Source organism: Lactuca sativa, chromosome 2, assembly GCF_002870075.4.
Source record: "Lactuca sativa cultivar Salinas chromosome 2, Lsat_Salinas_v11, whole genome shotgun sequence".
NCBI lineage: Eukaryota > Viridiplantae > Streptophyta > Magnoliopsida > Asterales > Asteraceae > Lactuca > Lactuca sativa.
In genome coordinates this window covers 178643292-178657731 of record NC_056624.2, presented here as the reverse complement: position 1 = coordinate 178657731, position 14440 = coordinate 178643292, and positions in this window count along the sequence as shown.

Here is a 14440-nt window from a genome sequence, read left to right as displayed (position 1 = left end):
TGCAGTGATGTACTTCGGATCGGAATTTCCCCACTCCAAGCCTTTCAATTTTTCAATACATTCATCCATCTCCTTGTCAAGATTATTAGTTGGCGCGAACGCCTGAGCCGCCTTCATAATTTCCTTGCCAACCTCTCTTATGTCATCATCCAGTGTGTCTGTGGGTGCATTTCGTTTTCCTCTTTTATTTTTAGACCGAGCAGACGAATCTCCACTTGCATGTGACGCACTTGTAGGTGGGGGTACTGTTGAAGCTGAGGCTGGGATATCCATTTGAGGTGGAGTATCTACCATGTCAATATCATCATAATCTTGTGTAGTAAAGACTTCTGCAGGATGAGGGAGTGTCGAAGATGGTCCCCAACTAGCAGCACCGGTCGAGGTCGCACTGTCAAACAACTGGGCACATAGATCAGGGTAAAGGAGGGGTGCATTTCTTAATTTCTCAACCATCTTGTTCGAATGTTTGAAAAAATGATTTTATTATTAAACTTTTCAAAAAATAATAATGTATTTTAAATTAAAAGATTACCTTCGCCTCCGCTTTCCACTCTTCATCCGTCATTTGAAACGTGTTTGTAACAGGATTATAGAGATTCCCAGTTTTGTTTCTTAATTTCAACCAAACTGCATACTTGCTTTTCAAGTAGTCATAACGATATTTCATTTGTTTTTTCTCAACAACAAAGTCGTGTTATTTTTTTAGTTTCTCAGCTATTGTATTCCATGAGGTACCTTTGAGACCACTACCCTCCCTACCATTACTTGTTAGTTCTTGGATACATGCATCTAGAAAAGTTTTGTTCACAAAATCTGAAGACCAACTAGCTCTATTTCTCTTTTCTGCCATGTCTAAGGAATAAATGAATGATAAATAGGTTACACACAATTTTGCACACATATATACAAATATATATATATATATATATATATATATATATATATATATATATATATATATATATATATACACGTTTAGTTTTTTAGTATAAAAATTTAAGAAGTAAATTAATGTCTTGTTAATTTTTATAACGGAGAAAATTTTCAAGAATACGAAAATATAATAAATATGAAAAAAATTTCTAATTATCAAATTTATAATTTTGCTAAACTTTACAATATTGTTATTACTAAAACAAAAAACAAACATGATTATATGTTTTAATGTAAAAATTCAACCATCATAGTCATATATATTAATCACTAAAGATTGCTTACAATATTCATTCTTAACTTTTTACTCTATAAAGACAATAATTTGCTTATACTAACATTAATGACATAATTTTTGGCATATAGTAGGGTACAGAAAGAAAAAGAAACATGCTTGTTCAATCAATTAAAGATGAATTGTCAGGTTTAAAATGGAAACCATAACTCTTAGATACAAGGTTTTCACTACTGTAACGCCCGTAGATCTGGGCTAGTTAAATTAGAGACGATAAGCATCAAAAATGACTTTTTGATGGAAGATTATTTAGAAGGATTAATCTTAACCAAGTTGTAGTATATGTCACAAGGTTTCTGTGCATATAAAGAACGCCAAAATCCGAGTTATAACGAAGAAGTTATGACCTGTCGAAGTTTCGCGACAGAACCGGCATGACCCAGCACGACCCAACGCGACGTAAATAGTGAACTTAAGGTAGATAGATATCTATCCTTAGTGATCTAAACGAGATTTGAAGATGTCTTCGATAGTAGTACAATGATAAAAAGACAGACGAAAACGGAGTTCAGATGAAGGAGTTATGAGTTTATAACGGAGTTTTCCTGTCCCGGTGTGTGAAGTGATCCCGGTTTCACCGAAGAATATTACTTCTACAAGCCGTAGTGCTGTCCGATCATCTTCTGATCAAGTGAGTGTATACTACCTTTCATAAACACGATAATAATACAAGTATGGTTTGAGTGTATTAAGTATATTGTTGTTTATATGTGTGAGTGTGTGGTTACTTTCTTCTAACACATAAGTATGAAGTATTTGCTACGAAATACGTGCTATGTGTTTATATATTGTTGTTTATTTGAGGTATTGGTGGAATGGATGAACTATATAGATTTTAATGAGTTAAACTATATATGTAATTTATATCTACAAATATGTTGGGTAGGACATGGGTAGATGAGATCCGTGAGTATGGATCAGATCAAGAGGTTAGTTTTAGATCCGTGAGTAGGGATCAGATCAAGAGGTTAGTTTTAGATCCGTGAGTATGGATCAGGTAAAGAGATAAAACTTGTTATTAGTCCGGGAGTATGGATTAAGACTAAGTTAATTGTCCCTAGTCCGGGAGTATGGATTGGGCACAATTATTGATCCGGGAGTATGGATCAGATCAGGATTAAGGTATAGTTGATTGTCCCTAGTCCGAGAGTATGGATTGGGCACAATTATTGATCTGGGAGTATGGATCAGATCAGGATTAAGGTATAGTTAATTGTCCCTATTCCGGGAGTATGGATTGGGTACAATTATTGATCCGGGAGTATGGATCAGATCAGGAGGTTAGTTTTAGATTCGTGAGTATGGATCAGGTAGCTTTAGATCCGTGAGTATGGATCAGGTGAAAAGGTTAGTTTTAGATCCGTGAGTATGGATCGGGTGAAGAGGATAGTTTTAGATCCGTGAGTAGGGGTCAAGTAAAGAGGTAAATTTTAGATACGAGAGTTTAGATTGTGTCGTTGTGAGGATCGATGGGGTGGGATAAGAGTTGCCTTTATATGGTGAAATTGTACAAGTTTGAATGTTCTATATTTATAAATATATGATATAACATTGTGGGATGAAAACCCTATATGCTCACCAGGCTCCCAAGCCTGACCCACTCAGTTTTCTTTGTATCACAAGTATCGATATGAAGACATATTTCACAGAGAGATTTAAAGGAGATATAAATCATTAGTGTAGTTGAATGTAAGTTCTGTTTATGCTTATGTGTCTGTATCGTAACATGACATCCCGAGGTTTTATTATTAAATGAAAATACATTCTTTTTGAGAAATGTTTTGACAAGTTATTATCATATCTTGTTTTGGGAACAAATTCCGCAACCGTTTTCAAAAGCATAAACAAATTGGTCTTTTCTGGCCGTGAAAATGGGGATGTCACAACTACCAAATGATATAACTAAAAAAGATGAAAGTCACACATCTTCAAGATTTCATGAAAACTTGACATTCACATAGGCTGATTGCGAGTTTCGTTGACAGCTTTAAGAAGATAGAATACCACACATATGTGGACAGTTCTGGACTATTTTGCCCCTGATTATGGGGTATTGACAGAAATAACATGTTGATTTTTTTTTCAAGTTCTGGAAAGTTTTGTCCCTCACTATGAATACAGAAAAGCAACGTTAAAAGATTAAAAACAAACCTGTTATGTGTTGTATTTGATCACGGACTGTTGCTCTGGATGACGATTGTTGCAAGGCTTTTGATCGATAAGGGAAACAAGAGGCTGCATTGATTAGAGGTTAACGGGGGCAGCAACGATTTTTTTTGGATCGATAGGGCAGCAACGATGAATTGTCAATTAGCAGCAGCAGCGTTTTTTTTCCTTATGTGTTTCTCGGTCCATCAAGTTGAAATCAAGGACCGAGTCCTATGTTTTTATTGGACCGAGTCCACATGTTGGTCCGAGTCCTATCCCTATCAAACATGCCAATTGATATTTTACGGACCCAGTCTCTCTTTGGACCCAGTTAGATACGCTATCAAACGACCCCTTAGTGTTGAGAACATGATCGACTGTCTTGGTCCCAGTTCCAACCAAGAATTGAATTATCGGAAACCGTCTTGGTCCCAGTTCCAACCAAGAATTGAATTATCGGAAACCACTTTAAACCACTTTAACAAAAAATAGAAAATCGAAAATCAGACCGAATATCTTGTTCCAATTCCTCTGGGACAAATTATCATCTCTACGTATCTAAACATCAAAATGAATATCCATCAAGATAATTGTCATTACCTTAGATAAATTTAAAAAAAATTAGGATGTAACAAACAAAATTTTAAATATACCATTGCATCATTCAGATTTAAATCGAATGTAACCACTTGTTATATCCTCATTAGGCATTGTAGAAGGATCAACACTAGTCCATAATATTGTTATTTACCAACCTTTGCATATAGACTAGAAAATGGCTAATCGATGGAGATTATCCCAACTAAGTGATACTTTGTATTTCTCAACAGTGCTCACCGGAACCTAAATATACAACAAGCAACACAAGCTTTCTCATAGTGAAAAAGAGTAAACCGCATCCTCTGGATGACGCACATCAAACCTACCCCAATTTTCATCACGTGGGGCTAAACCGTAGAGCACTAGCGATAATTTGGACGCACAAAGTTTGAATTGAAAGTGGGGCATTTTTTGTTTGAATTGACATCGCCAAAAAGGATTGAGTTCAGATGTTTGTGAGGGTTGTGGATATTGATTAGAGATGATAATTAACCATATACTTAGAGAGTTCTCGGTAAATAAAGGAGTCTAAAGTTAGTTTTCCAAAATCATTTAATGGTGTAGAGACTTTTACATCAAACACCGGCTGAAAATTAAAGGGTTTCCGATAAGTGTAAGATCCACCGAAAATGTTATAAAGATTGGAGGAAGGTGGGGAGATGGGCTTATAACAAAACGTAGCCATTTTAGTTCCAAGAACATGGTTGCATGGAAGGTGTGTGTGAAGACTAAAATAGTAAAATATATTCTTGTATATTTTGGAGATCAATTAGAAAAGATGTAATCTCTAGCTGTTGACTAAGAAGTTAAAGGGTCTTCTCGACGAAGAAGTTAAAGGGTATTCTCAGAAGATGGATGAGGAAGTTCAAGAGACATTACTTTTTATGCCTCCTCCTTGTGAACGAATAATGATCTATAAAGAATTAATAATAATATAGAGAGAAAACAGTTAGGGTTACATTGTTGATAGGAAATTGTAGAGAGAAAACAACTAGGGTTACATTGTAGATGGAAAACTGATAATACAATGAAAGATAAAAAAGAATATAAATAGGAAATCTATCTAGGGCTCACCTAGCTAAAGGGCCAATATAAGGCCCAATACAAAAATGGACTAAATTAATTATTATGTTAACATCCCCCGTCAAACTTATAATATGATGGAAACAAACATTGAGAGTTTGTATTCAAAGAAACAAAAACAAGAAGCTATATTCGTCATTATAACTGGGTCACTACAATTGGTATTAGAGCGGATGCTTGAAGTTTTCAAGAAATTGATCTATGATGACTTCATGATTTGGTGAATCATAAATTGTTGTAAGTTCTTCGTGTTTAAGAGTATTTTTGGTTCTAGAAATCGAATTATTCTTTGATTTTGACTCAAATTCGATTTTCTCTCTCTAGAATTCATGTTAAAATCACTTTATCTCTCTAGAATTTTGATCAATTTTGCTTTCTCTCTCAAGAAGTTCATTCAAATTCACTTTCCTTTTCTATAGATTTATTTTAAAATTCACTTTCTCTCTCTCTCTAGAAATATCCAACTTCTTGAGATCTTTTTGTTAATTGATCAAAGATAATGTGTCTCGATTATGATTTTTGGATCGTGATGATTGAAGATGTCAAATACAAAGTCAATGAAGAACAATATTATGGATTATTGTTGAAAGGTGGATTAATTAGATGAAATACATTGATTTCTTATGGGAATAAGAAAGATAATTATGAAAAATTGATCTTTCAACCTCTTTGTAGATCAAAAATCTAATTGATATAACAATGGATATGTTAGTTTGGGATGGAAATACAAAGGAGGGAAGAGAAAAAGAATTGTTTAGAAAGCAATATGTTTCTCTAATTGAAGATCCAAGTGATCTTCATGCTCTTGAATTTGTTGAAGATGTTCTTGAAGAAGTTTATCTTGTTCATGTTGTTCAAGACAAGCAAATTCAATGCGATTCTCATGAAGTTGTGAAAGTTTTTTTGTTCAATTAGAGTTCAAAACGATGGTTGTTTGTATTATTGTGATTCGTTTAAAGGAAGGATAGAAAACCTTCAATCCAAGAAGTTCAATGTATCAAAATGCAAAGTTTAAGTTGTGAAGAATAATGTTGTTTTTGAATCCAAATCTTCAAGATCCAAAAAGATGAATAATAATAATAATAATAATAATAATAATAATAATAATAATAATAATAATAATAATAATAATAATAATAATAATAATAATAATAATAAGATCAAAAACAAGAAAATTTCAGTTTCTAAATAAAATTCTTCAAATGTTGTTTAGATGCCGAAATTAATGAAGAAAAATTGGGTTCTAAAACAAAAATCATCAAATTTTGTTATGAAATCGAATTCAAAACCCAAAATTGTTGAAGATTCTAAAATTCAACCTGATGATGAAGTTAGATCTTGGAGAAATGAGAAGAAGTTCAATGGATGATACAATGTGTAAATTGGAAATTTTCTAATTCCAGCCAAGGTACCTAGATCTTCCATGTTTGATTCCTTCATTGTAAATGGCAAAAGAATTTTTAAAGAGGTTTCACAAATTCTCAAATGGATTCCGAAATGATCATGTTAATTCCGATACCTCATCAAAATAAAAAATTCTTTTGACTTTCACTGTTCATCGATTTTTGTTGAGCTAAATGACAATTTCTTTCAATAATCTATTCAATTTGAGCCCAAACTAAATTCAGTTACTGTTCACTTGATCCATTATTAAGACCAAAATTCTCGATCTTTCATTATGTCAAACACCGGCCAAGGTGGCATAACATATCAGACTGTGCGACTAAGTTCATGGATCACATATAAACTAAATATATAACGTAAGTACAACAATAAACAAAACAACATTTGTAAGGTTCTTACTAATAATAATATAATATATGAATTGCCTTAAATAGGTAGGCACATATAACAAAAGTAGTAAACTAAATTGCCTGAGATCCATGACTATCTGTCGTCTGATTGAAGGTGGATTAATTAGATGAAATACATTGATTTCTTATGGGAATAAGAAAGATGATTCTGAAAAATAGTGTGCATCATGGATGGTACAATGTGCATCATGGATAGTACAATGTGTAAATTGGAAATTTTCTAATTCCAGCCAAGGAACCTGGATCTTCCATGTTTGATTCATGCATTGTAAATGGGAAAAGAATTTTCAAAGAGGTTTCACAAATTCTCAGATGGATTCCTAAATGACCATGTTAATTCCGATACCTCATCAAAATCAAAAATTCTTTTGACTTTCAATGTTCATCGATTTTTGTTAAGCTAAATTACATTTTCTTTCAATAATCTATTCGATTTGAGCCCAAACTAAATTCAGTTACTGTTCACTTGATCTGTATTAAGCTCAAAATTCTCGATCTTTCATTATGTCAAACCCCCGGCCAAGGCGGCAGAACATATCGGACTGTGCGACTAAGCTCATGGATCACAGATAAACTGAATATATAGCACAAGTACAATAATAAACAAAACAATTTTGTAAGGTTCTTAAAAATAATAATATAATATATGAATTGCCTTAAACAGGTAGACATATATAACAAAAGTAGTAAATGAAATTGCCTGACATCCATGACTATCTGTCGTTTGAATTTGCTTGATTACTGATTCCCTGAGAATACATGTAGTTTTGAGGGTCAACACAAGGTTGATAAGGGTCACAGGTTTTCTGCAAGCAAGGGTAATGATACTTTTAAAAGCGTTCAAAAGGTATTTTCTTTATTAGTAAACCATATTTAAATAAGCTTTGAAAAATCCAAAATGTATCTTGGCATAAGTTAATTCATGCTTAAAATGGTTTGAAAAAATCAAGTTTATGAGTGGTAGTATGAGTGAGAGAGATTTGAGTTAATGTTTATAGTGATTTCTATAACCGAACTATGTGACTGAATGTACCATGCTACAACGCTTCATTGGACATCGTAGTAACCATTGTAGACACTTATCACCCGCTTCAATTGATCGATCGAGGTTGTAGCTAGAAACCGCGGGTGAGGATGTCAACCCTGTATAGATCTATACATATGTATCTCGCAACACGTTCCCGAATGCAGCGTGTTCCACCGTGCGTCATGGCATACGACCTTCAGACTTGACATGTGACGGGACATGCTCTGGGCTCCGAACGCGGGGCGTTCCTCCTTTGGTAAGCATGCCTCATGCGTCAGAAATTCATATCTTTCGCATACGAGCTCCGTTTTTGACGTTCTTTATATCCACGCGTAGGTGAGATTATGCTCTACAACTCTCATTTAGACTCCGTCGGCTAATTTTGAATTTATTTTTATTATATTATTTTTAGTAGGCTGGGACAGGAAAGCTCCGTTAGAAATTCATAACTTCTTCATCTGACGTCCGTTTTCATTTGTCTTTTTACCGTTGCATTACTATCGGCAAGATATTTAATTCTCGTTTAGATTGTTTCGGCTAGAAATCACTTGATCTCATATTCGAACTTTGGGCTGCATACCGTTAAGTCGAAACTTCGAAAAATCATAACTTCCTCATACGAAGTCAGATTTAGACGTTCTTTTTATGCACGCTCTCGGTTTAACGTATGCTACAACTTTCATTTAAATCACTAAGGCTAAATATCGCTTTATCGTAAATTCACTATTTACGTCGCGCAGTGTCGTGCCAGTTTTGTCGCGAAACTTCGACATGTCATAACTCCTTCGTTATAACTCAGATTTCGGCATTCTTTATATTTTCGGAAATCTTGTCACAAACACTACTTCTTCATGTATCGATATTGGTTTTATCTAACATTTTATTTTTATGCTTATTTTTATTCTTAATTCATTTAAGCCACACAATTAAGCATAAAACACATAATACGTAAATAATACATTCTTATTATTTCAAAATGAGTTACAAAGGTTAACATAGACTATTACATCAACATTAATGCCTAGCAAAAAAATGCGGATAGCGGCTCATCATGTCACTCTCCGTCTCCCAGGTGAGATTTGGCCCATTCGTATGTTTCCAACGGAGAAGCACTAACTCGACCATGTTGCGTCGCAACTTCTTAGTCTTTCGGTCAACGATTTCCTCTGGTTCTTCAATTAACCTCTTATTCTCATCAATTCTCAATTCCAAAAGTGGAATCATGTCGGGAACTTCTCCCGTGAACTTCCTCAAATAACACACATGATAAGTGTTATGAATTCCATTCAGTTCTTCGGGTAATTCCAGCTTGTAAGCTTGGTTCTCAATCCTCTGAAGAACTTTAAACGGTCCAATAAACATTGGACTTAACTTTCCCCTTTTACCAAGTCGTATAAGTCTTATTCCACAGTGAGCCTTTAAACAAAACTGAATCTCCAACTTCAAAAGTCATCGGTCTTCTTTTCTTGTCAGCATAGCTCTTTTGACGATCCTGAGTAGCTAACATTCTTTCCTTGATTATTTTCAACTTTTCAGCAGTTTGATGAACCATCTCCGGTCCCATAAACTGCTTTTCCCCAGCCTCAAGCCAACAAGACGGCGTACGACACTTCTGTCCGTACAAAGCTTGATATGGTGCCATCTTAATGCTCGAGTGGAAACTATTATTATAGGAAAATTCTACCAAAGGTAAATGTTCATCCCAGTTACCTTGGAATTCCAGGGTACATGCTCTCAGCATATCTTCAAGTGTTTGTATTGTTCTTTCACTCTGACCATCAGTCTGCGGATGGTAAGCTGTGCTTAAACATAACTTGGTACCCATTTCCTCTTGTAGACTTTTCCAAAACCTTGAGGTGAAACGGCTATCACGATCCGATACAATCATTAACGGAACACCGTGAAGCCTCACAATTTCCCTCACGTAATAATTCGCAAGCTTTTCCATAGACCATTTCTCCTTGGCTGCTATGAAATGCGCACTCTTAGTGAATCGATCAACGACCACCCAAATCATGTCGTGACCATTCTTTGTTCTGGGCAGTTTAGTGACAAAATCCATAGCAATGTCTTCCCACTTACCCATAGGCACAGGCAAAGGTTCTAAACTCCCGTACGGTTTCTGATGTTGTGTCTTGACTCTCGCACAAGTCACACACTTGGCCACATACTTTGCAACATCAAGCTTCATCGTCGGCCACCAGTAGTAGGGTTTAAGGTCCCTATACATTTTAGTGATACCTGGATGAATTGAGTACATGGTTTTGTGAGCTTCTTCCATCAGAAGATCCCTAATTCCTCCTGACTTAGGTACCCAATACGATCATGGAATACCTTCAGTCCATGACCGTTTGTACCAAACACCAACATTTTGCCCAAACGTTCCTCCTTCCGGTCATTCTTTTTAGAAGCTTTCTCTTGAGCTTTCTTTATACTTTCCACAATGGTCGAGACAACTTCTAGATTCTCAACGCTCTTGGGATTTTTCTTTCAAGATTGACTTTCCGACTGAGAGCATCGGTGACAACATTTGTTTTACCAGGGTGGTAAAACATCTCACATTCGTAGTTCTTAAGTAATTCTAGCTAGCGTCGTTGCTTCATATTCAATTCTTTGTAACTAAAGAGATATTGGAGACTCTTATGATCAGTGAAAAGTTTGTACTTCATGCCATAGAGGTAATGCCTCCATATCTTCAGAGCGAAAACTACCACTGCCAGCTCCAAATCGTGAGTGGGGTAGTTCTTTTCATGATCTTTCAGCCGTCGAGACGCATATGCTATCACCTTTTCTCTTTGGGTCAAAACACAACCCAACCCAACACCAGACGCATCGCTATAGACTATGAAGTCTTCAACTCCATCGGGTAAAGAAAGAATCAGTGCTTCACATAGCTTCTTCTTTAGCAATTTGAATGCTTCTTTTTCCTTATCACTCCAAGCATAAGTAGCTCCTTTGTGGGTCAAAGCTGTTAGTGGAGTAGCGATCGGAGAAAAGCCTTGGATAAACCTTCGGCAATATCCAGCTAATCCCAGAAAGCTTCGGATCTCCGTGGGACTTTTCAGTTGTTCCCACTTCATCACAAATTCAATCTTCGCTGGATCAACCATTATCTCTTCTTGGTTGACCACGTGACCCCAAGAATTGGACTTCTCGAATCCAAAAATCACATTTGGAGAACTTGGCATACAACTTCTCCTTCTTCAAGACTTCCAACATTTCTCGCAAGTGTCTTCAATGCTCCTCGTGGAACTTATTCCCATTCAAGTCAATGAAGATGTTTTTCATGCGATGGCTAACAGGTATAAACTTGCCACTTGCAACTTCGTCTAATAAAACATTATCTAGTCTATCGACAGACAAAGCTAGTTTTCTACCAAATGCATGTGAAATAAAGGAGTAGTGGGCTCCAGAATCAAATAAAATTTGGGCAGTTAATTTGTTTACGAGAAAGGTACCTGAAGTGACATCAGCTTTATCTTTCACAGCCTCAAGTGTCATATTAAAGGCTCTCACCTTCGGCTTTGGCGGAATATTGAGTTTTGCTACCTCTTTCTTTTTAGGATAGTCTTTCAAAATGTGCCCCTCTTTATTACATCCAAAACACACACTCTTGTTGGACGGACACTCATTGGCATAATGCCCAGTTTTTCCACATTTGTAGCAGGTCACCTCCTCACTACACTTCCCAGAGTGCTTTTTCTTGCACTTTTCACACCATTTTGATTCGCCTCCAAACTTCTTCGAATTAGACTTCGAAGATTTGTTTTTCTTGCTGGAACTCGAAGTTCCTTCAAACTTTCTCTTAACACCAACTTCAACCTTGCTAGTGGTTCTTCCCTTGATCATGTCCTCAACAGACTTGGCAGCCCAAATAGCTGCCTCTAGAGTAGGTGCCTGGCGTAGTGGCACAACATACTCCCATGGGAGTCCTTTTGCGTACCGGTCTTGTCAGCTCATATGGGACGATGCGCAAAGCAAAATCCATTTTGTCTGTAAAGGCATTGGTGTAATCATCGACTGGCATGCTGCCTTTAGTCAATGTCATAAACTTGTTCTCCAACTCCAGTAGATTTTGGGCCGAGAACAACATGCGCTTGAACTACACCAAGAACTATGCCCAAGTCAATTGGAGTGGCTCATTAGGGTTTAGGGTCTTCACCATAGTGTTCCACCACGAACATCTCCACCCCTGAATTGACGTACTGCGAAAGCGGTTTGCAACATGCCTCTGCAACCACACGTCATGAAGGCTAGCTCTATTTCAACGATCCAATCCATAACCTCGATCGGATCCTCCTTTCCAGTGAAGGTCGATGGTTTGCAAGTCAAAAAGGCTTTGTACTTGCATCCAAGTCCATCAATTCCTCCCTCCTGGTGGGTTTGTCTAACTAACGGGGGGTTGGCTTGATCAACAGTCCCACTAAAGTTACCTCCTTCCGAATGCCCTTCATTCAACTTGGGCTGTTCAATTGGCATTGAAAGTTCTTCATGATTCTGCCAAAGCAAACGTCTAGTTTCATCCATTTGACGATCCAACATCGTCTGAATCATCAATTGTACACCAACCATTTTTATTGGCTCAGGTGCTACTGCTACAATAGGTACTCGCTCAACCACAGGTGGTTGATTCCTGTCTTTACTCACGTTTCTAACTCCACTTCTGGTTCTTACCATTTTTGATCTACACACCGAATAAGGTGAATTTAGATCCTCGATCACGATAGATAATTAAATCATCCTTATCACTCCGAAACGTTTACATGTTAGTTCTAACAGCGTAATCATACGCTTAGAATCCTAAACACATGAGGTTTCCAGATCCGGTTGGCAACAAACCATAGACCGAACAAATAATATCATATATGGCAAACATATAACATTTAACACATAAAAGCATTTTAGGCAACTTTCCTAAAATAAACTAGTGCTTATGTCTAAAATATGTGTAACACCCAAAGTTTTGAAGACCAAGAAAGGAAAGAAAACCCTAAGTTTAGGGGTCAACTCGGCGAGTCCGAGCGGGATCCGGGTTGGGGAGTAAGTGACCGACTCGGTGAGTCGGCCAAGGAGACTCGGCGAGTCTGGTCTGTGCGAGGAAAACCCTAATTCTGGGAGTTGTATCCTATTTAAAGGGAGTTATGTCCCTCCCTCAGCCTCCATATCATCCTAGAGAACCTGTAAAGCCTAGATTTTGTGGGAGCCTCCATCATTTGAGAGAAATAGCTTTGGAGGAAGGAAATCTTGGAAGGAAATTGAAGATCAAGAAGGTTGCTTCAAAGGAGAGGTGTAGATCCAAGATCTACTTCAGTTTGTGTTCTTCTTGGAGGTATTAAGCTGCCATTTTTCCCTTCTTTGCATCGAGATCTATTTTGTTATGAGATTTGGGGATTTTATGCCATGCTTAAGAACTATTTTGAGTTAGAAGCCTAGATTTGAAGTTGCTACTTCAGATTTGAGTGTATCTTGGCCTAGAAAGTCATAAAGCATCTGTTTTTGGGTTGATAGTGAAGCCTCTTTGTCTTAAACCCTAGTTTGGATTGTTTTAAGCATGGATCTCTTGAATAACACATAAAGTTGGCCACTTTACGTGGGGGATAGACCTTAGAAGTATGGATCTATGAGTTGGAAGCCCTGTTTGGCTCGAAAAGCCACTGCATGGATTAAGGACCGAATAGACTCGGTGAGTCCTTTGAGTGGACTCGGCGAGTAGTATGAAGATGGAGATGAACTCGACGAGTTGGATGAACAACTCGGCGAGTCTGTTGAAGATTGCCTTGGACTCGACGAGTCTGTTCATGGACTCGGCGAGTCAAGTCGCGAAACCCCAAACCCTTCGAGTCAAGGCTCAGATTAGTGAGTTGTGTGGAGACTTAGCGAGTTGGACAGGTCAGGACTCGGGAATAGTTGACTCGGCGAGTCATGGACTGACTTGGCGGGTCGAGTCGCGAATAGAAAGACCCTGAGCATATGAACTCGGCGAGTCATTAGGTGGACTCGGCGAGTAGGGTTGACCTGGAAGGTTGACTTTGACTAGAGTTGACCTTTGGAGGTCAGTTGGACTAAGTGTTTGTAACGACCCGTCTCCGGTATGATGATTCCATGGTATTTATTTTGAAGTTTGCAAGAGGGACTCGGCGAGTTCATAGCCTGACTCGCCGAGTAGGGACGGGAATTCGAGCACGTGTTAGTCGGCGACTCGGCGAGTCCATATTCGGGACTCGACGAGTCTGCCTGTCTGGAAGAAACCCTAAATCCCCGGGTTGCTCACTATTTAAACGATCTTATAGCCCCCAATCTTGCCTCCTTCACCCTCAGAGAGCTGTGAGAAAATCCTAATCCATCCTTGAGTGATCTAAGTGTTCTTGTGTGAAATTGTGAAGGCTTGAAGAAGAAGAAGAAGAAAGGAGCAAGGAGAAGAGGTGTAGAGCAACGATCCAAGGGCAAATCAGAGTTCCTTGAGGTATTCTTCGGATTTCCTCCCCTTTTATGTTTTAAAACCCCATTAGAACTCTTCTAGATCTAGTTTGATGCTTTTCT